This window comes from Lathamus discolor, chromosome 3, assembly GCF_037157495.1.
Source record: "Lathamus discolor isolate bLatDis1 chromosome 3, bLatDis1.hap1, whole genome shotgun sequence".
NCBI classification, from domain to species: domain Eukaryota; kingdom Metazoa; phylum Chordata; class Aves; order Psittaciformes; family Psittacidae; genus Lathamus; species Lathamus discolor.
In genome coordinates this window covers 61,311,839-61,335,806 of record NC_088886.1, presented here as the reverse complement: position 1 = coordinate 61,335,806, position 23,968 = coordinate 61,311,839, and the positions used below count along the sequence as shown (strand labels likewise).

At 38.8% G+C, this 23,968-nt stretch overlaps 1 long non-coding RNA gene across 1 annotated transcript in view; it reads right to left on the bottom strand.

The window, feature by feature from the left end:
* The window catches only part of LOC136012369 (uncharacterized), a 63,363-nt gene that overhangs the window by 8,576 nt on the left and 30,819 nt on the right, over positions 1-23,968 (bottom strand). Inside the window, exons 2-3 of the long non-coding RNA XR_010611686.1 lie at positions 15,047-15,125; positions 6,426-7,340 (exon numbers count right to left, since the gene is read on the bottom strand). This is a non-coding gene — a long non-coding RNA (uncharacterized LOC136012369). The remainder of the gene's footprint in view (positions 1-6,425; positions 7,341-15,046; positions 15,126-23,968) is intronic.

Below are 23,968 nucleotides of genomic sequence, written 5' to 3'. Positions count from 1 at the left end.
GCTGAATCCAGACAAGAACTTGTCAATGCCTGTTTCAACAGGGACTTTCAAACTCCCAGGAACTTTAGTATCCATCATGGTATCATTTAAAAAGTCAATTGTTTCAGCTTTCACAGATGTAAAAGTTTTGCTGCACCGATCTTGCTAATTATCCCTGACATTTATGCTCCAAGCATAAATGTTACATAGCTCAGAGATGGTTCATTCCTACATGCTAATTACTAGTCTGTGCGTTCAGTCAACACGCTTGTAGTATCAGAAGCAAAAGTACCCAAATACAGAGAACTTTAGGCTCAACGATGCAGTTCTGCATTTCATTTCTCTTCCTCTGTTTTTCAAAGCGTACGAATCTACCTTTTGGGGTATTCTAAAAGAAGTTCTTGCCATGTACAATCTTACGTGCATTTTCGTCTCAGTGTAACAGAAATTATGTCAAGTAAGAGTTGTGATTTTGTTTCAAAACAAAATGGTTGGCTTACAAAATTAATACAAATATGGCCATGTAACAAGAAATAATCAAGTAACATGAATAAAGGAATATTTTCCATCTGCTCTATATTACTTACCTTCTGTGTGCTTTTTAATACATATTTGTTCAAAATTAATAATGTACCATTTTGGCACTTTGGATCATAGCCTTCCTTGAACAGCTTAGAGATTCTTTGTGCATTTCAGTCAAAATGGAATAGGTTTTGTCCCACACACATCTGAGGTTTTCCAATCACTTTAACAAGTACTGTCTTAATCTTCCCAGCGAAAGTGACTAGTGACATTTTTCATCATATTACTCTGGCTGATGAGGCGTTAGAATAAGAATGATCCAAACATAGTTTACATCAGAATTATTCCAGTGATTCTAATGCCTTTGGTAAAAAGTGCTAATCCTGGAAAGACTCTGCCGACAGAGCATCCAGCCATAGATAAACACAGTTTTTCACTCCCATGTCACCGGTTTGAACCTATTCTACTTTAGTACCGTTCAGAAAGTACCACTACTGTAAGCTGGGCTGTTACTAATAGGAAAACAGTATTAAAACAGATGGAAGAGAATCTGAGATACACAAGACTACAGCACTGTTAAATACTGAAAAGACTGAGCCACCCAAGACTCTGTTCTATCCCACCAAATACATTCCATGTTAGCATGCAAATGTGGGTAGAAAAATAAATGCTATTCAAGAGGACTTCCTATCAAGCACGACAAGTATTTCATGTTCTGCTTTTTCCCCAGTCCTCCATATGGAATTGTACATGGCATCACCTCATGACTCCCACTTGCCTTCTTGACCTTGCATTCTGCAACAGAGCCAGTGTGACAGCCTAGTGTGAGTCACATGAGTTTTCTGTATTTCTCACATATTTCTAGTTTTTAACAGCCACACACTGGGGTAGTACCTGTGGGGCTAAAGCCACTTTGTCATCTTCTGAAACTGGAGAGCCTTTTAAAATACCATAACATATACCGCTCCCTGTAAATAGAGATAGGCTCTAGCTGGATGAGCACGTGCCCCACACTAGTACATGCTGAAGCCCAGACTCAGATGAGTTTTTGCATTCCAACAGGAAATACATGGGGAAGATGTAAGAAAACATACCCAGTCCTGTAGTGACAGTCCACACTAGAACGCCAGTGCACTGGCTAAGATGTGTCACAAAGTCCTGTATCTACCTCAACCGCTACCCTCTACCTGTCCACAGAAGTTGTACTGCTGAAGAGTAGTGCACAGGCTCTCATGTACCACACACAAAATAGATGAAATCTTGCACCTTAACATTCAGTTTCACTAATTCTAACTCTAAACATCCGAGTGGTCAATAGTTTTACCCTATTTAAGCATTCAAAGTCATCCTCATTGAGCTTGTAAGAAAACGACCGAAACTCACAGCACAGCAAAGAAATTCAGTGCATTTTAAAATGATACAGTGGTTACAAAACAATTCACAAAGTGATTAATAAAATGTGTTCTTTGAAGATTTGTACTGTCTCTTCAGTCACACTGATAGTAAGCAAAATAATACAGAACCAACAGCACAGAGTTTAGATAATACTGATAACAAGCTATAGATCAGCTACTACATGTATAATGAAGTAAAGTTAAACCTACAACACCAAGGAAATTCAGCAGGAAGAAAGCAGTTTTCCTCTGATGAGTATAGAGGAACTTGCAATAGGCATCTATCTCACTGAATTAACTTCTCCCTACTTATAACAGTCCAACTGGAGTGTCAGGAATGGGGTTTGTAACACATGGGCTCAATCTGCATTCAGGCAAAACTCCCATCACAATAACTGGGAATCTCTCCTACAGCTCTGATTCTAAAAATGCTTACACATGTGCCTAACTTCAGGCTTAAGTAGCCCCACTGAAGCCCACAGGACCACATGCTTAAAATTAAACTCACATAAGTTTGTGGGCTCAGAGCCTAAAGAGGGAGGACAAAACTGAGCCTTACATGAACAATTGCTCAGAGTTTCCAAGAGGAATTGCTTACAACAACTCACATTAAGGCTGCAGTAACTAGCTCTTCTAGTCTCTTCATTTGCCCCAGCTATTTCCTGAATAGTTCCAGGCAAAAAAAGAGATATCCTCACAGCCTTAACTAACACCAGAATCCATGCATTATATGATCAGTTTTAATCCAGATGAAGTTCTACACTTCATCAAATGGCATAAATATCTAATATGGTAATGCCAGACCTGTATTTATTACTGTTTTAGTAGATGGGGACATATGTTTGTGATGGTAACACACTGTCATTTAGAGGGAAAAGATCATTTTGTGACAGGCAAATTATTGCTCTATCTCATTAAGAATGTTATGTTCCTGTGCTGAGTTAAGACATACCAATTGCAAAGTGGTAATCATCATAATATCATCAAGATGTTGCTATATTTGAACATGATATGAGCTCACCACCAGATCAGTCCATTGTCACCTACCAGCCTGGAGTACAGGGAAGATGCTGCTCTAATTGACTCACGTACAGAGGGGAAAAAAAAGTACCTATTACGAGAACCTACCAGGAGATGCACTTAATAATTTGTTTCTAGAAGCCTGTAATTTTACAACTGAAGGGTGGAATATTATGGAAGTTTCTGAGCCTGCACAGAAAAGCGTCTGATTTATCCAATACTGCAAGCTGTCTACAGCATCTAATTATGTGATAGCTGCTATCTGAAAAAATCACACAGATCTGCAAGCCTGCATTAGTTATATACTAGACTATTTTGACCGAGAGTCAAAAAGGTCACTGTAGCCATTTGGACTCCTTTTCCTGCTAGCCAGCTCAGGCAGACTTTGTTTAATAAAAACTTGTCCCCTCCCAAAGAACAACCTTCCGATGCAGCAGAATTGTCTGTGACAATCAGAAGTGCCACAAAGGGCTCAAAGCCTCTAATGTTTGATGAAATTCTCTCTCATATTAGAAGGTGTAAGCATTTAATACATAGAAAGTTGAAAAACATTTTCTCAGTGATCTTACTGGAATGGGAGTTCTTCAGTTACATGTTTCTAAAGAGATTCCAAGACAGTGCCAAGTGACAGAAAGCACCTCCCTTGTTAAATCTTACTCATAGAACTGCAAGTTCATTTGTGACATTGAAGAAAGGGGTTTCATCTGCCCCTCAATGCCTTTGAAACTCCTGCAGACATGGTGATAGAGCTGCACAGTGTTCCCAGGACCTCACAGATCACTGTGAAAGGAAGAAACATATTTTCTTCTTGCAAAGCCTACACACTCAGGCAATTCTTGGTCATTTTCTTATCACCTTTTCTCCTACACAACAAAATGACCTCAAACAGACTGGAGAGGAAGTGTGTTTTCCTATGCCCATAACAGCACAGGCACCTCAGTTACACTGGATCCAAAGATGTGTAACTTCCTTCTTGGAGACCCTAATATAGCCTTTTTCAGTTCTCCCTAGCAGGGGCTTATCAATCAGGTAAGTCAAGATTTACATTTGTATTTACCTGCAAATTCTGTTTTAATTTACCTATCACACATTTAGCAACACCTAATGATCAAACAGAAATTTTAAGATTTTAAAACTAAAAGAAACCTGTCATTTACTTATGTGTTTGGCAATCATTCAGCTTCACAGCTGAATGATGTTATTCCACCCCTTCTGCCTGAATCCTATTCTTCTGCCCATGGACAATCTCACCTAACTTCAGATCCTTGCCCTTCATTGTTTTACGCTTTCTCCTCCCTCAGCTACACCTGTGGAGAGTTAAGCACAAAATAAAATGAAGAACACAGAATCAGTAATCTGTTCCTAGGTATTTCTCCACCACTGCTACAGTGGCTTCCCATGATGAACCAGAGGAGCCTACTGCCATTAGACAACTGGAACCAGCACTTCCTTTTCCTTGAATATAATCCTCAGGAATAAATACAAAGTACAAAGGAAAGAACTGAAGAAATTGCCCTCTATTCTTCTAAAGGGATCCTGTGGTAATAGATACCGGCTGCTTCTCTAGTACAGAATCAGCTATGTTAGTATCATCTTATTCTGCAAAGAAGTCTTAGAAATGGCTCTGCCTGATGCTAAGGAGAGATGATAGCTCCATCTGACCAAAAGCGGTCCTGAACATCACCTGAGAATTTAGTTGGTCTTAGAAGCAATTCTCTGTTTCCACACTCTCCTGACTGTACCAGTCTTATATGGGGTTTTGTTGGATCCCTAATGAAGACAACAGAAACTTGGGACCTCAGACTTTAAATTAGGAACACTGACATCCTTTCCTCCTCGTGATACAGCTGAAAGAAAACACTTGTAATAGCAATACTTCTAGTATCAAGCATTTTAAATGCAACTAAGATTTCCTGTAAAGGAAGTCAGTTCTTTCACCCTGATTTACTGCACTGACAAAGGAACCTCCTACTGATTTACATTACAGTATGTGAATGAAAAATTGGTACCATATATGTCAAAATGTTACCTGATAGATTTTTTTTTTTAGAATGGGAGCTTACACCACAAATATCTTTAATGAAATCTAAAACCAGAGGGGTGAATTTAAGCATCTAATTCATTAAGAGCGAAACCTTCAAGGCTGAAGGCTGTATGTCACTACTGGAGGATTCCAAAGGAAATCGAATTTTTCACCAGGATTTCAGCACCATAGGAAAATGTGACAGTAGTAATAATACACGATATTATATACTGCTAGACAAGTTGGATAAATTACATCTGCTACTGAATAGATGTGGAAAGAGTCTCTATTAGAAAACTTCCTGCTGGGTCACAAACATACATCAGTAATGGTTTGTTTTCAGCACAAGAAAAATTGCCATTGTCATATTCCAAAGTGAGTGTAAATTGTTTTATTATAAACTCCCTGTTGGTCCCTGTTTAACTGAGAAATCATTCAATCTAAATTTATCTTTTCTTTCCATGGCATTGCTGTGTTGGTATCACTAAACTCTGCCTCAGTAACAAAACCCCTATTCCCTTAAAAGACAAACTGCACTCCTGATCTTCAGCAACCTTGCCATGAATTAACCCTTGGTTTGCCTCCACTTACCTTCAGATGTAATTCAAAGCTCTCAGTTTCATGAAGACAAGGCTTTGTTGTTACTGATTCACAAGAGAATCCCTACAAATTTCCACTATGCTTCACAATTAGACACATATTTTACATAGATGTATATTAATACATAAATTTGAAAACATAAAACATATTTACATATTTACATAACTTCCTGTAGCTTCAATAGAGAGAAAACACTAGTCCAGATGAGCAATGATAGCTATTCCTATTCCTGCCATCCTCCACTCAAATCCCTATTGAATCTGATTTCTGAATAAGCTGACCTGTTAAAATAATCACACAAAATAACAAAATTCAAATGATGTACATAAAACAAGTATGTGGCCTTTGCATTTTTCACCTTCTCTCACATTTTTAGCATCTGACGGAAACAGTGTAGAGTGACAAAGACCCAAAGAAAACCACAAAACAACCACTCATCTATCACAGAGGCTCTATTTAGCTTGAGAAGGTCTTACTGTTGTTTCCAAGAGCTCCATCAAGGAAAGCTTTGTTGAAGATGTAATTTTTCCTGCTTAATGCCACGAACTGTCAACCTGAACAAAATCAAACCCACCACACATAGTGTCACAAACACCTCTATTATATCAACAAAAGCACAGCTGGGGAAAGTGAATGAATTTGGGCCTGCAGTAAATATTTATCTGTTAAAGATCAAAAGTGTGATACTTGCATTTATTTGTATTGGCAAGATTATAGGTTTGATTTTCATATGTAAACACCTGCCCACATTCATAAGGGGCAGCTGTTGAAAACAAAACAGGAGGATTTCTTTCCTTTTCCTTAACTGGTCATTACAAAGAAGAAAGGCTTCACACAATACTTCTTCATTTAACCTCTGGGGTATAGGAATATACTTTGTAACTTACCGCACTTCACTGGAAACTTGGAGCAATTTGTATACTTTCTTTAAGAAAGGAGGTTGAAAGGCAGGATGTTACTAGAATATATGGTGATCCAGTCTTTCCTGTATCCAGCTTGTTCATATTCTCACTGCCCAAAGTGTGATGTGCAAAGGAAGGCCAAGCCAGGTGATAGGTGCTGCCTCAGAAGAAAGCAGGAAGGCAGAATTGCTTCTCTAATGATGCTAATCAAGTGCATCCTTAAAGCATATCATGCATTCCTCTTTGATAGGGTTTTCCAGAAGAGTGAAACTAAAGAAGGCCACAGCAGAAGAGTGACTCCTTTTATTCCTTTTTATAAGTAAAAAAAAAAAAAACAATCCATGATTTACTGGGTGTGAAAAACAGCATTCCTTCCAAATTCCTTTATAATGGGACTCTTCCAGTTCTTCTTCCGCACCAGGATTTTTATAAGGAGAAAGTAGAAGCCACAAGTGGTGAAAAACAATAGTTTACTTCCAGATGACTATGGGGTCTTCTTCCAAATTTAAAAGGGCGTTTGCCCATTATTGTATGTAGAAATGTAGGTGTTTCTCTGCAAAGTGGGTGTTACACCATGGCTTTCACCCAGCTGAAACTGAGTAAGGGTTACTTTCCTATGAAAGGAAAGGGAACCTGAGTTTGCCACCGCCCTTCTCTTGCCTGAGTGCTGGTTTTCAGTTCAGCAGGATGTGATGGAGGAGCTGTGACTGTTCCTGATGCAGCCTGCCGCTCTCCACTGGCAGCCAGTAGGTCCCAGATAGCCCAGCTGGGGCTAATTTAAGAAGTCTCAGGTGCAGCAATAATCCAGCAGCAGGAACTGTGTCATTGTGGATGTTCTTCTGGATGCAGAACTGCAGCTATGGGCTGAGACCTGTCTTGAGGATGAACTTCCATCCAGTCCTGGAAGAGAGTGAAAGTGAATCTTCAGCAGGAACCTCAGAAGTTAAGAGAGGGATAGGAGATTTAGCTGTACCCTGAATTTTGGGCATGTGCTGTATACTGTATTATCCTAAAGTTCCCCTAACCTAAAGTGAGATAAAAATTAAGACTATTTGTAATGAAAAGCAGTGAGAAGTATTCCTGCTACTGGCTTGTCTTTCCTATTGGGAAAAGCAGTACGTGAAATATTACCAGATAGTTTGCTGTAGCTGCATGATCTGTTTATTAGAACCCACTGATGTAACTAGGGAGCATAAACACTTCATTTGCCAATAAAACTGTTGCTACAGAAAAGCACACATCACCACAGTTATAGTCTTCACATGGGTACGTTCCAGAGAGATTTACCCTGGACTAATCAATAATTTGTGGGTTTTCTGTCAAAAAAATCAGTGTTTCATGATATTTAAACATAACTTTAATCTTCCTTTGGACAAGCATCTAAAAATGAAAGACGAAATGATGCATTTGAATCTAAGAGCCTTACAGGAAAAAATGATTTTCTATTAATCCAAGTCAAGAGCACACCAGAAATGCATCCAAAATGCATTATGCTTGGTGGTAGGATCTTACTCATTCCAAAGCTACCAAAATCAGAAATCTCTTCATGAAATATAACTGTATAATTCAGATGCAAAAAGGAAGAAGGTGTTCATCTTGTGAGAAAAGCAGCACAGACACCCCATTAAAGGAGAGATTAGAGCTGGAAGATGCGAGTTAGGAAACCAATACAGCTCAAATAGGAATAAAAAAGAACCAGCACATGTTTTATTCCTGCAAACTTTGGGAAAAGTACTACTTGTGAAAAACAAAGGGGAAGAAATCAAAACAAAGCTTGTTTTCTAACATTCACCTGCCAGGACCAGAAACACGCAGACAGAATAACGAAAAGCAGTATCTGAGGATGATGCAAATCCACTAACTGGCAGGCTGCAGAGTGAGTAACTAAAGAGACTTCAAGGTGAAGAACAGTCCAAGTGCCAGGACAAATTACTTGTATATTAATCATTTACAATCTGGGAAAGAATTAAAATGCCACCCACTCTGCAGTGAGCAGCTTTTCTGGGGTTTATTGTGGTGGAATTATTACTTAAATGGCAAAACATGAAGAAGTTTAAAGAAATATTTTCTGCTTCACCATACTTTTCAGTGCGATCATAGTTCAAGTTGCAACAAGTCCTAACAAGAAAAAGTCTTTTTGTACCTGAATCTCTTGCTCATTTCCAAATGCAGCCAGGCAATGCATTCATTTCTATCTGCACATTTTAAAACACATGTTTTGAATGAAAACTATGCATAAAGGTAAGTTTAATGCCATGCTTTCCAAGGCCTCTCTCCTCCCATCTCCAGTTCTGTTAATTCTAGCTGTTTGTTACTGCAATAGCTGTTGTGCATTATGAACATTGTGGGTGTGAAGGGGTTTGGAAAGGGCATCTGGTTCAAGGTTAGGCTGAGATAAAGCTGTAACTTGCTTTAGACTTATCTATGTCTCATCTCAGCTGTGTGATATCCCCGTATCTTCTTGTTGAACTGAATTATCTGATTCTGATACTGGGTATCAGCTGACAGACTTCATGTTGAGCTTTACTCTTGCCACTGTGGTTTCACAATGAAGTATGGAGAAATGCCTATCAAATCTAAGGAAATTTGGGAAGAATTTCACTAGATAGTTTTAGAGTAAACTATTTGATAATAATCACTATTTTTCAAACACAAGAGTCAGCTAAATACAGTTTTTGTAATAAAATAAGTACAATTATTCTCAGTGAAATTCATGTTTTATTAATTTCCAGTTCATTCTTAACAGTGGCTTGCTGTTTTTATGTTAATCCAGACTATATAGATTCTGCTGTTTGAAGTGTCCTATGCAACATCTGCAAAAGTAACCAATTGGAGAAACACCAGGAGCACAAGTTTACATAGGAAAAATCAGCAAGAGAAGAAAAGGCTTTAGGGCTTTTATTTAAGAGAGCCAAACACTGGTTTAACAGCAGGAGATGGCTGGGTTTTGAGAAGATTTCAGCTGAAGTCTGGAACTAATAGGTAAGAATAGGAACTAATGCCATCCAAGCCACCCAACTTCAAGAGGGTTTCCAAGGTTTCAGCTTTGACCCACTTCAGTGCAAAAGCAATTATGTTGATTGAAGAATAGTTTTCACTTCCTGCATTACTGAAACAGCTAACAGTGCTCTACCATTAAAGACTGATCAGAGCCCCATGCTTCAGCTGCAACAGGTCCAGAGATGCTTACATCTGTTTATACACTTCAGTGACACTGAGTCTCAGTAAAGAAAGGAAACTGGTTGGATTTTGACCGTGTTCTACTTTTGTGTCGTAACTGGTAAAGAGATATCCATGTCTTGGGTCTCCAACCAACCATTCTAAAATATCTTCTCCTAAGCCCATGTGTTTATTTATGAGAGCAGCTTCAAAGGGTTTAAATGCTGTGTTCAGAACAAAGGACACTCTATTTACCAGTAGATGTCATTTATGTTGCTTCTGCAGCACCCATACCTGACATGCTTTGTCAGAGCTTCTGATTTATAGAACTTAAAGTTATACCAGAGGACAACCAATGGCCCAGAAATACCCTATTTGTAAAATACCTCGTTCTGGCTGATTTGGTTTATTCAGTTTCTTCGATTAAACCTTATTAAAGGGTAGTTAGGCCTTCATCACAAATGTTACACATCGTGCAAAACCTGTAGGTTTTGTTATTCCACCACCTCTTTTGAGGGCAAAAAGAAACTTCCCTAAAACGAGACTAAAAATTCTTGATGGCCTATCCCCTGCTCTGTTTTCCATTGAAATATTCAAGGTAATCCAAAGCTTAACCCCACACATTATGAAAACTAACATTTAAAATTAATTTATGTTTTAAATGACCTATAAACCCTTTCTTCTGAACCTGGGTTGAGATATCAGTTGCTTCAATATATTCAACACATTTAGCAGAATCCTATCACCTTATTTAATTAAGAATTACCTTTGCCAGCCACATGAGAAACAGAAGAGCTTTCTTTTGAGTTATTCACACAGTAGTAAAATAACACATGCAGATAGAGCAGCTGACAACATATGCAGGGTCAGTATTAGGACAAACTGGCCAAAAAGAGCAGCTTTTGGCATAATTTTAATCAGTGTCTGGGTGCATGAAATGTCATGGAGTTTCATATGAAATGAAATGATCCCTTTCTCTTAGCTTATTTCTGTTCCAGCTAATCCTCTAACTCTTTATTAAACATTATCTTCACCATCTGCTCTGGGTGAATGTTCAACACCTTGCAGAAGAACCCTGGGCTGATTGGTTTTTATGGGCAACATGATCCGAGTTTTATGCACATACTTAGGATTATGTCAAGGACAAAAAGGATGAATAATCCATTAACCATAATAAGCAAGAACCCATATCAGTGCAGCTAGAACATGTGCTATGTTTCAAAAACAAAAGATGAATTAGAGATATGTGGATCATAAAATACCCATAACCTAGGACCCTCTCTGTACTAGGGCATCGTTTCATACATACACACTCCACTAAACAGCATTTCTGGAAGTGATGTTTCAGTCATGATGAATCAGACTTTTTAGTGCTGAAATGGCATTTCCAAGCCTACAACATGCAAAGAAATAACTCCACTGAATTGGACATTTCCTCTAACACAGAAAAGATGGTAGCAAAATATCTGCCCCATACATAGGACTTTCAACCACATCTATGTGGTCAAAAACAGTACATTCCTCTATCTTCATACTTTTTGTAAGCCTCTAAAATACATCATTGAGGAACTGCTACTGTTTAAAGTCACAGTCTAAAAATTTACATTTCAAAAAGTAATTGTCAAAGGTTAGTCAAATGTTGCTATCAATTAGATCCACTTATTGCTTCCACTAGTTGATAACCACAAACATTAAAATAGCATTATAATTATTAATCATAATATTTAGTGTAATATGCATCATCCTACCAAGACCTCACTTGCCACAAAACACATAATTGTAAAGGTTTAGTTCCTTGCTCACAACACTGCATGCAATTACTCACCTCTTTCACCTTTATGCATCTGTTGCAATAATTTGTCTTCCTTTGGCTAACCTTTCAGACCAAAGTATTTACCCTCCCTTCCACTATAAAGGTTTATGATCCCATAATGAACAACAATTATGATGGTATTTGATCACTTGGTGTATACTAATGACAGAAAGTATCTGGACAGTATGTCTTCACTCGCATCCTCGCAGGTTTGCACTAGATGTCCCCACAGTATGCTCTAAGCTGTAATGACAGACTGCTCTTGAAAACCTTTTCAGCAATTTGCAGATAATTACGTGACCCAGAGTGAGCAGTACACTTCACTGCTACATCATTCTATACATACAGGGAAAGATCAAGGGTTTTTATTGCTGTAAATCATCTGGATTTTCTTGATTTTGGCAGAACTATGTTAACTTTAGGCAACAGTGTGATCTGTATTGAAAGAGCCAAAATAGCATTATATAAATTCACAACAGATAACCTAGTATCTTCGTTTCCAAGTCCTTTAGCCACAGGCTAAAGTGGTAGTGATAGGAAGGCAAAGAAAGTTGTGAATGCTCCATCCCTGGCAGTGTTCAAGGCCAGGCTGGACAGAGCCTTGGGTGACATGGTTTAGTGTGAGGTGTCCCTGCACATGGCAGGGGTGTTGGAACTTGATGGTCCTTTCCAACCCTAACTATTCTATAATTCTATATCTTAGAATTCTTCCATTTCATGGGAATATATATGTACCAGTGGAATAAATATGACAGAATATGGCACATATTCTGAGTGTTGTCTACATTTCTGTAGTTAAATATGTTTATGTCACAGAACTTCTCATGTAAATAACTGACCTCTCAACACACACACAGAGTGCCTAAACTAACCAGCCTTTGTGAATCCCTCAATTCAGAATACAAACACCATTATTAAATGAAAAGTCTTCCAAACAAAGGTACAGTTAATATTCAGAGTAAATCCCATTTAAGATAGGATACTTCTATTCCTCAGTAGACAGAAAAATGGATTCTAAACACTCAAGCCTGTTCAGAGGCCTAGGCCACTCACCAGAAGGCACTCCTACCAGCTCCCATCCTAACCGCTGAACTTCAAAGACTCTTCAAAAGTAAGGAATAGAGTTAATTTTTTCCTGCTAATGCTTCCATTGAACCCCCTCATATGAAAGAAATTCAATTTACTTTTCAGACTGCCAATGTTCAAGCCAATAGGAATTTTAAAACAAAAGATAAACTTAGTACTTTTTCTTATCCAGCAAATGTCTCTCCCCTCCTCAAATCTTGTTTATGGACATACATACATGTACGATTTATCTAAGGTAGGACAGTGGGAGATGTAGAAGAACCCTCTCCAAAATAAAAACCTTGAAAGTACAAAGAGGAAAGCAGAAGAGTTATGTAAAGCATTAAAGGGAAATAAAGATTTTATACATCTCTTAACTGTTAGCATGAGTAATACACAAAATGGATTTGGTTTAGGTTACCAGCTTTTATCCAGATTATCCAGACTATCAGCATCTGGTTTAAGTCCCCTATGCAACCATCTGTAGTAATGTCACATGAAGGATTAGCCTTATCTGACATTTGTAATGAATATATGGATGGAAGAAAAGGAATGAGTGTGAAATGGAATACAATTGTTAAAACTTAAAATCAGTTGAAACCATACCTGTATTTGCTGATTCTGATAATAACTATGGGGGTGAGTTGACTTTTCAAATATTAGCATATGTATTACAAACACAACATATTCTCATTGATTTTTTAATAGTAAAGCAGGCAAATTGAGAAAAAATTATCTAATATATTTTTATATTTGAACTTTTAAACATAACTAGAACATTAAATAAAAATAAAGCCTAATTCTCCATGTTCAGTTATGACAGATGGGTGTGATCACAAAAACATCAAAGGCAGGCTTATCCTAATCCTGTAAAGTGATAAGTGCCTCCCCTGAAAGGTCCTGAGTGCCTTCTAATCCTACTGAGGATAGGCTGTAAGTGCATCAAGAGGTAAGGGGAGTTGTAACAAGGGTAACAGCTGGCCTTCCTGTCCATGGGAGGGACAATATCCATCAAAAAGATCTGGTATGTTAGGAAACAACCTGATTTATCAAAACATAGAGATCAGAAAGTAGATGTATGTTTGTTTCCCACTCTCTGTGAGCTTATATTGTATGTATAGCATGGCCTTAGGCACAAAGCTTGCAACTCTTAATTCAGGAAATCTGGCTTCTCTTCCAGGCTCTGTTATTTGCACAATACTGTATAGTGCTCCAGGCCAGTATCTTTACCTCTTGACATCATCGTCTTCTTTCCACAAATGGTGAAACTGAAATGACCTTGACGGATCACAAAGTTGTGCAAAAGTGACAAGACATAAGAATTTATGACTGTAACTAGTTCTAATGCAACAGAATGTATGATGAAAGCTGAATTTCTGAAGCAGAAAGAGAAATTCAAATTAAATCCCAAGAAATATTTTGATTTTGGGGGTTTTCCTTTGGTGCAATCAAATATTCAGGATAGAGAAAACAACAATAAAGGATCCTATAGACAGGTAGCCCTACATTTGGAAGAACAACTGAATTGGAATGACTGTCAATCAGGTCAAGTCACCAAGAACAATCTTTTCATTGTAAGATGGTCAGGTAAGAAGTCTAAATGAAGACCGGGCTGAGCATTTTGAGGTTAGGTGGTATGAGAACACAGTAAACAGTTCTGCAGCAGAACGCAGCAGCTAATCAAACAAGGCATTTTGTGACAATGCCAACCACTCCTCCCCAGCTTAAAACAAGCCTGCTAAGTCATGAAGGAAAAATTCCTTGTGCAGAGTCACAGATGATATCTAGGGCAGCTTAAGAACTAAGCCTCAGACAGTTTTCTCTCTTCTCAATGAAACTCTGGGATGATTCCTGACGGTCATATAACACATGGGTATCTCATTTCCTTTGGTGAAACGGCCACAATTAATAGCCAACATTTTAAACAAAGGCTTCTTCATATATGTATTATTAGATGTCACATGCCCATGAGGTAGTTTGGGTTGGGGTTTTTTTTGCTGCTACCAGGCAGAATATCACTAATGACTACCTTTTCTAAATCTGTGTGAGACATTTTTATAGCACATGCTGTACTGGCACCATTGCCCCATACTGCATGCAATTACTTTGTTGTTGCTGTTGTTGCTGAGGGCCAGGCTCTAACAAATTAAATTTAGAGAAGGGAAATAGGCTTATATGCAAATGGAATTAAATGCTGACACAAGGATAAAACAGCACTGGATTTAGACAGGGCTCTCCCCCCGACTTTTTAACCAATCATTAGATTTAAATTGAGCAGACAGATTCATCTTTGATTTAACTCCACTGTAATCAATGGAACTGAAGCAGGGATGAAGCCAGAGCAATATGGTTTTGACAGATTTTATGCAATGGCTATCCAGAATGAAGGAGATGAAACAGATTTTTTTTTGCTTATAATTTATGAAAGTATTTCCCCATCCCCAAATCCCTACATCAAGGAAATTAGTGCATAAAAATGGATAAAGTAGGCAGCTGCATTCCAAATACAAACTGCTGACCACAGGCTCTGTACCCATAAGCCCAAAGTCAAAGTATTTATCTGACTTACCTGTGATCCAGAAAGAATTCCTTAATGGTATAAGTACAGCTGGGTAATTGCATGGTGTCTCTTCCGTATCACTTGCACTCTGTAGAAACAACAAAGTACACTTAGTGTTTCTATAATATTAGTATCACATATAAATAATATTCTTTGGTGATCTATAGAAGACCTAGGAAGAATGACTGTTGGTCTGATCATTGCATTAGATAACATCTGTATTGCAGTAAACTTTTAGAACCCCTACTTGCCTTTTGTGCCTTTCTTACATGACTGCTCCTATACATGGCTTCCTCCTTCACCTGTCTTAACTGGCACTTCCTGTGGAAAGAATATATTGTTTATCACAGTACTTTGTAAATTAATGTAGGACTAAAAGGACTCTGGCAACATTCACTGTATATTGAACTAACAAACTAAGGATCATTGCTCATTCCAATCTGTCAGAACCTGATTTTTTTGGCACTTTGTTCTTTGGCACCTAAGCCTCTTCATTTTTCTCTCTCTTTCTAGTTTTTCACTGCTTCTTTTCAGCTGACAGTTCATTGCTTATTCATTTATTCATAGGTCTTATTTTTTGGGGGGGTGGGGCGATGATTCTTTATTCAGTGGTGAGTTCAGAGGAATTACAGTTTGCTATTCCACACAGCCACTTCTCTGTATTAAAGCCATCAAGTGATAGAGAACTTCTGCACAGGCATGAAGTTTTACCCTTACTGTGTCACAGTCTTCACTCTTACATTACTTTCTCCCACACAGATTTCTAGCTTCTTCTTCACTGGAGACTATAATGCTATTTCAGGCAATTGCTAATGGTTAACTACTCATATGTGAGGGAAGCATAACTTGGAAAGACTTCCTGAGGCTCTGATGACATGATCACCATCATCCAGAGTCTGCAGATGATGTGGATGAAGCATGAGAATAGTACAGGGGTTTTTAACCTGATGACCATGGAGCCCTGGTCCACAACAGGAAATCAAGAGAGGTCTATTGTCAAGAAACAAGTCCATGCTTTGAAAACTTTTGTTAACTGCTATAGGAGAGTTATGCTTAGCTGGCAGAGTAACCTTGGGACTATAGGTTCTCTAGACAAAGACAGCAAGGCAGACACATTGCAAAAAGGAAACTAATTTCAAAGCAAGTCTTACTTCAGATCAAATAGCCTTAACAAAGCATCTGTTTCCTTTCCACACCTTGGCTCTCATACATATAAACAAGAGGTAAGAATCAAACAAGACAAATACCTAGAATTGCACTTCAATTGGTGGGATTACAGGTCTTTGTTTACATTTGCTGTTCTATAGCAGATCACTGGGAACATAGCAAAAGAGTGCTTATCCCTACTATTATACTAAACAAAGGTGCTAGAATCAGGTCTGAAGCACATTCAAACTCTTCTCCCTCCCTCTAAGCATATGTATTTCCTTCTTCCCACCCATCTAAAAAAATCCCCAAACGGATATTTGCTACCAATGCATTTTGCTTACTGGAGATTTCTGAAAGCATAATCAGAATTATTTTGGCAACATGTAGCCCTATCAAACTATGAATAACCAAGAGAATTACTGGGATATCATGTATTTTAATGAAAAGTTATTTTCAAAAAAGCCCACTCTAACTAAGTTATGAAGAGGTAAGCCAATAAAAAGTGAGGAAACCAACTGCTTTTATAATACACATCCAGCTTTACAGAGGAAGAGAAAATATCTTTGCAAGTACTTAACTTCCAGGAAAATTAAGATTTTACAGGTCAGGTACATTAACTTCCACGACATGAAGCATGAAAGCCTGAGTATTCCCCTTTTTTTGAGCAGTAAAGACTTTGAGTTTTTACCCTGTTCCTATTTGTTACTACCTTCCCATCATTTATATTTCATTGATTTCAAACACAGAAACTGGTCCATCAAAATAAAACCTTTTACATATGTTACAAACTGTAATACAATCCTTCTGAATTTTCATCATGGAAACTATAGCAATTTTCAATCAATACAACTTTATGCTTACTTTCTGGAGTTCTAGTTCTAAACATTTTGTTCCGTTCAGTGATTCAGTGTGATCTGGCAGTAACGTGCTCCAGAGTATTCATTCTTTAGAGAGTTCATTCTTACGAGAAGAAAGCAGAGTTATAGATTGTAACTAAGATTAGCATGAATTCAAGGTTCTAAGCAAAACTAAGATACAGGACATCTGTTACTGAAGAAGTCAAAGCTACATTAAGCTTTGAATATTACTAATATTAGTAAGTTTTGAACTCAATCATTTTCTTTTTCTAGTCTTTCAACAGATGAAGAACAAAGAGCATTTTAAGGAGAGAAACTTGCACTGGGTCTTATATCCAGGAAAAAAAACAATTGCTGGATTAATGTCAGCCTCATAGAGTAACATTAAGAGCTTGAAACTCCAAGGTAAGTCCTCCATTAATTTTTAGATCTTTCTTCTACTCTAGCTTTGAATTTCTCCTTTTTTGTCTACCAAAATACCCAAATTGATTTGTAATTGCAAGAATGTTATTCTCCATATGCTTCTTACATCTGCAAAGAATCAGTTTCAAAACCAGTTAGGGCATTCAAACTGGAAAGAGGCTGTCCATATAATGAGTTAATCAATTCACACATATATTATAGGGTTTTACACTGAAATAATAGGTGAAATGAATCCAGGTAGTACTCTGAGATGCCTTTCAACTCTGTGGGGTGACTGGCTGCTGCTCAGCGGAAGCTCTCCGCTGCTCTGGAGCCCCCTGCCGTAACGGGAACACAAACCTTGCCGGTGCCAAGGCGACAAGGGCGGCTGCCTTCGCCTGGCCCCTTCATCTGGAAGAGCTACCTAATTAAATCCACAGCTGCCAATGGTGCGCAGCTCTCAGTCATGGCTATAACATCTTGTACTCTGAATATTCCCTCTTCATTTTATCCCAATACCAGAACCTTATCTCATTCTCTCACTCAAACTAAATGATGTTCCTAAAGAAAGTTTTATATTGCTTTGGGAATAAAGTAGTAAGTAAAGAAGATTCAAAATATTCAAGAGTTCAATCAACACAAGAATCAAAGAAATATCCAAAACAGAATCCAAAAATGGGCTCATGGTGAGAAACCACCCTATTAACAGATGAGCAGCCACAACACAGATAGGAAAAACAAACACAAGTTAAAAGAATCATCCAAACACAGAATCTGAGTATTCTGTGAAAGGTTTTTACCTCCTCTAACATGATGAAACATCCAGCTTGCAAATAGACAGTCCGAACAGAGGAGGGGGGGAAGTTACATTTTCAACTCAAGTTAAAATGAACCGTTGGATGACACTGAACTGTGAAACAGGAGAATCTAGATCCTGTTTGCAGTCTTTTTACGAAAGCTGAAGGGGTCACCTCCTGATTCACTGCCTCAATATCCTTCATTCCCATTCTCAGAGCTACAGAAGGTACGCACCAGTTCTCACAGTGGGCACATCTATGCCAAAATCCAAACAGTGACAGAGGGATATGAGTGCAAACACTCCCTGACTAGCTTTACTGGCCAGCTCTTTCATCCTAGTGAGATTTTAGTTGCCCAAATAAGCACTCAGGATATCTGGCAGGTTTCTGCATCCTGTGCTGTACGTGCTCCATGCTTCCTGTCCAAGTCCCTTGCTAAAGTTTCTTTCGGCTGTGCCTACCAGTCCTTCACTACTACCATTTAATTACAGCATGCAATAGTCACTTAGTATAGGTGGCACCGATCAACTGGATCTCTTAAGTACCACTTTACAACGCATAAAATTAGGTGCTGCTGAAATACAAGCAACTTTCTTGCACTGATGGTTTGTTTTTTATAAACTAGCCCTGCTTTCCTTTGAATTTGGTATTTAGAAGCATTTCCTGCAATTCTGAGCAATTCACCCCCAGCTGCCCAGTGTGTAGATCCTGCAGTTACTGTATTGAGCAGCCAAAGAGCCAGTCTATGCCCTCCACACCAGTGTCTGCAGAACAGAACAGACACATACCCACACCCTGCCAGGTAGCAGATGTACTGCCTCCTTGTGCAAGCACTGCAACCACCACTGCACAGGTGGTTGGTTAATGCCAACAATATGATGCATATTTCCTGAGCTGAGGGGAACTACATCTTTCAGGAATTGTATCAGGCTCTGGCAAAAAAAAAATAACATAGCTAGGGAGAACATATTTCAATATGAGTGAGCTAATTATAATTTTGGCTCCTAAAGCTTTCTAACAGCCAAAATATAAAGTCCAGCTGGCATGTCCTTCCGCCTGCCTGAAGGAAATAACCCCAATTTATAGCATAATCAAAAATCATGTTTTCATATTTTGGGGGGGTTATAAGTTACTGCCAATACATCAGCCTATGGAAAAGCCTCAGCTTGCTTTCTAAGTGATAGAGTGCCAAGAAGAAAAAGTTTCAGTGTATACACATTTTACTGCCTCTGCAGTGGTTTAAAAAGCACATGGGATTGCCTGGCTGGAAGTGAGGGGAAGAGAAATACCAGTCATGTCAGGACTCTGTGAATCACATAGTCCTGTGCAATTAAGGGGCCATTGTTAATTTTCAGATTGTTATAAATCCATTGGAGAATTTGAGACAATCTAAAACCCAATTACAATAGAATGAAGACGAGATTGGGCAATCAGCTGAAATGAAATCCAGCCCACAGAAACAAAATGCTGCAAGAAACCAGCCCTGAAATATGCTGGAAGAATAAAAAGCATATGGAACTGAGCAACTGTGCACATATAGTCTCTAAAAGACATGGTTATGTGGTGTGAAGGCAGAGGGTGTTGCTGAACCCTGTTTTGCTCAGGTCTTACTTGTTTCAGTCAATTATATGCTAAGAATATTGAAAGTACCACAGATGTAGAAAGAAGCAGCTGTATGATTTTCACTCACTATACCTGTAGTAAGAAATAAAGAAATCTCTCTCAGAAATATGCTATAGCACTACTTGCCCTGAAACAGCATTCTAAGTACATACCTGCAAGAGCAGATACATTTTTCTACATCTCATAACCAAACCAGTGCACCACAAATAGCAGTCTGCAATGATCAAAACAGCATTCATATGTCTATTTTTAAGTGATGTTTCTTTAGAGATATGATATTGCTTACTTGTGCATCAGTGTAAACTAAATGAAACATATTCTAGGGTTTATTGAAAACCAATGTAAGGGACCAATCCTCCAAACTTTACTCAAATGAGCAAATCAAAGCACAGATTTCAGCATGGCTCTTTTATGAAGCCTTGGGTGGGATGGTTTAGTGTGAGGTGTCCCTGTCCATGGCAGGGGGGTTGGAACTAGATGATCCTGAGGTCCTTTCCAACCCTAACTATTCTATGATTCTATGTGTGTGAAAAGTGTATGTAGTAACCCTAAATGACTTAAAGCCCAGACATACAATCTTGATTAGTAACCTTGCAAACCAAGGATAGGAAACCACATTTACTCTTCAGCTGATAGTCATCTTGTGGGATCCATAGCACCTCAAGTGCTGTAAAGCTTCAGGTTGGCTCAGGTTCTGAGACTGGAACAGGCCTCCTGCCTTCTGTGGTGCATTGTGACTTGAATGCAGTTTTCTTCGCCACACTCATCATTTGTATGCTCAGGTATTCAAATCCTTCCCGTTTTAAGTCAATGCTTATCCAAGCCATCCTGTCTAACACCAGAATCTAGATGGAGAGGGCTTTACTAGCTGAGTGCCTGAAGAAACTGCTAGCTTCAGCAAAATTCTGCGACATTGTTGCAGTAGTTCTACAACGTGCAAACTTAAAGCATGCTTTGGATGGCAGCGAAGACAGACTAGAAACCTGCCTCTGCACACTCCCTGCTGCTTCAGCCTTTGGCCTTTCTAACACCAAACCCTTTGACTGTTCCGTGTGCCTTTACACTACATAGGCTGTACTTTGAAGTACCAGTATTTTTGACCCCCTTGTTCAATCTACTGCTACATTATCACAACATATATAGCTGTTTAAGCAGTGAAGTAAGTATCAAGTCTCCCAGTAGTAATACCTAGTTACTTACCAGCAACTACAGCCAGAATTTTGAATTTGTCTCAGGATCCCTGAGGATTTTCTCTCTTATCAGTTAAATACAAAACTCCATACATCTTTATACCTTGACTGTCTCAGCATCTTAACTACGTGTCCTTTTGAGATAATATTTCCTTGGTAGGGATCAAGTTTGTAGCCAACCAAAGCTGAGGAATAGCAAGTATTCAGGGACAGCAAATACAGCAAATTTACTAGTAACAGCATAAAAGTGAAGGCTGTGTAGCATTGAAAACAGCCTCCTGCATGCAGAGACAGAAAACATGAGGCCACTGAGCCACTTGTCTGGAGGTAGTGGCGAGGACAGGGGAAGACAGAATATTCAGAAAGCCATCATTGTCACATAGTGGGAAGGAATGAGCTGGCTTCCACATGGACAACAGCATCAACTGGAGCAACCACCCCTAGTGTATCAGAGGTCTTCACTCAGAGAAGCCCCTGAGGGAGGATGCAGCTCTCCAGGTCTGGGGCTGCAGGGATTGCCATGGGCCTCTCCCTGGAGCTGAAGCACGGGGAGGCAGTGTGCCTGCCTGCAGCAGTGAGCTAGCAGTGTGTCTGGCACTGAAGAAAGCCCACATCATCCTGGACTGGATTAACAGCATTATCAGCAGGATGAGAGCAGGGAGTAGAGACTCATCACTTGTTAGACCACATCTATGGTTTGGGATCTCTACCACTAGAAAGACACTGGTAAGCTGGTGAGACACCGATATCAACAGGGACAGAAATATATATGCATATATATATATACATACATTTTTATATATATATATATATATATAAATTATTCCGTGGAGGGTAACTAACTGCATAGACACCACCATAAACATTTCTTGACTCACAAGTGGCTGTAGGCTAGAGAAGTATATAGGTGATTTATTTGATGTATATTTTCAGCTTTTCCTCTAGGTGGGGTTTTGTTAATGGGGTTTATCGCTACTGTTAGAAATAGGATACTGGGCTAGACAGACCTTAAATGTGATATGAAAGGCTTTATCACATTATTCTCAACCGTGTCACTAGCATGCTAAGTTTACTATGTCAAATATCCACATATCATAATCAAAAAGAATCCCAATAATCTGGAAGGTTTGGATTAGCTCCTGTTTTCCATAAGGAAAGCATGAGGTTCAGGAGACTGGGTGACAAGATGTGCCATAAGAGAATCAGTCTGCAGACATAGTCCACGAAAGTCTGAGAACTACCAAATCACTCAGTACTCAAAATTGTGTGCAAAATATGAATAAAATATTGATTTCATTAAAAATGTTAAGGACTACTTAATTCAACAACATTTTATATGTTTGCATATTTATTTCCAAATTTGCATATCTGTTTGCATATATCTTGTAAAGCTGAACGTTAATTATACTTTAAAATCGTGTATAAATTGTAACCAAGGCTGTTGTATGAATTTTTGAAAGAAGAGACACCCTCAAGTACCATTAATTATAAGCTGCCATTTAAAGCACACTGAAGCAGACCTCGTATTGAAAAAATATTGAGCCCTTGACAAATAAAAAAAGGCAGCAAGAGTTATTAACTGGTCTGGCTGATTAAATGGTGCCTCCGACAAGCACAGCATAGATTTGTTTCCCCTTCTCCCTCCAGAGCATGGCTTACTTTCACTCAGAAGAGACACATGGCAATTTGCTGGCCAAGATAAATCCTGCTCCATTCTGCAAGTGTGGTACACTGGTTGATAATTTCTAGTTAGGGCCATTCTCTTTTGGAAGTTTTCTTCTTATAGGAATGACAGTAATAGGTGACAACAGACAAAACTTCATGGGTTACTTCACTGGACTAACGTCAAATGAGGTGAGCTGAAGTGATTTTAGCACAATTAGATTAGATTTGTGAAATTGTTATGAGTAATTTAAAAAGTATTTGCACAAGGTTAAATCCCAAGCAGCTTCCAAAAACCTACAGTTTCTAAATATACAAGTGTCATGGTTTAAACCAACCACAAACCTCGTTCACTCACTCCCCCCGCTTCTTGCCCTCTGCCTGCTCCGGGAGGGAGGGAGAGGAGAATTGAAAAGAATGCAACTCCCACGGGTTGAGATAAGAACAATTTAGTAACTAAGATAAAACACAAATCACTACTGCTACCACCAATAATAATAATGATAAAGGAAATAACAAGGGAAGAGAATACAACACCTCAGCACCAGCCAACTGATAACTCCCCCCACTCCCCACAGCCGAGCACCGACCGATACCTCGTCCAACCCTGCAGTCCCAGCCCTTCCGGGTCACTCTCAGTTACATCCTGGGCATGATGTGCTGTGGTATGGAATACCTCTTTGGTCAGTTTTGGCTCAGGTGTCTTGTCTCTGCTTCTTCCCAGCTTTCCCTCCTCCCTGGCAGAGCATGAGGCTCAGAAAGTCCTTGGCCAGACCAAACATTCGAGCAGCAACTGAAAACATTGGCGTTATCAGCTCTCTTCCCAGGCCAAAAAATGAAAACATAGCACTGCGCTAGCTACTAAGAAGGAGAAAAATGACTGCTACTGCTGAACCCAGGACAACAAGATATGATTATCTGACTATCACTTCAAGTGGCAATGACAGACAGCCAAATTTCAAACAGTTTTAGATACAAATCCAAGGCCAGGTCAGGTATTCCAGTAACCATTAAGAGCCAGGAGTTCCCTAAAAAACTGTTCCTTAAGAATATTGCAAAAGTATTATTTTCTCTTCTCAATTTTGAGAAGATGTGTAGAAGATGCTTTAAGAGTGAAAGAGCAAAATTCAAACCTACAGCTTGAATAGAGGAGACTTGGCAAATCAATGTTGCTGCCTTTAACACTTAGCTACCTCTGCAAAAGTTTATCCCCTTAAGCAGGGACAGCAGAAAGGTAAAAAAAAACAACTC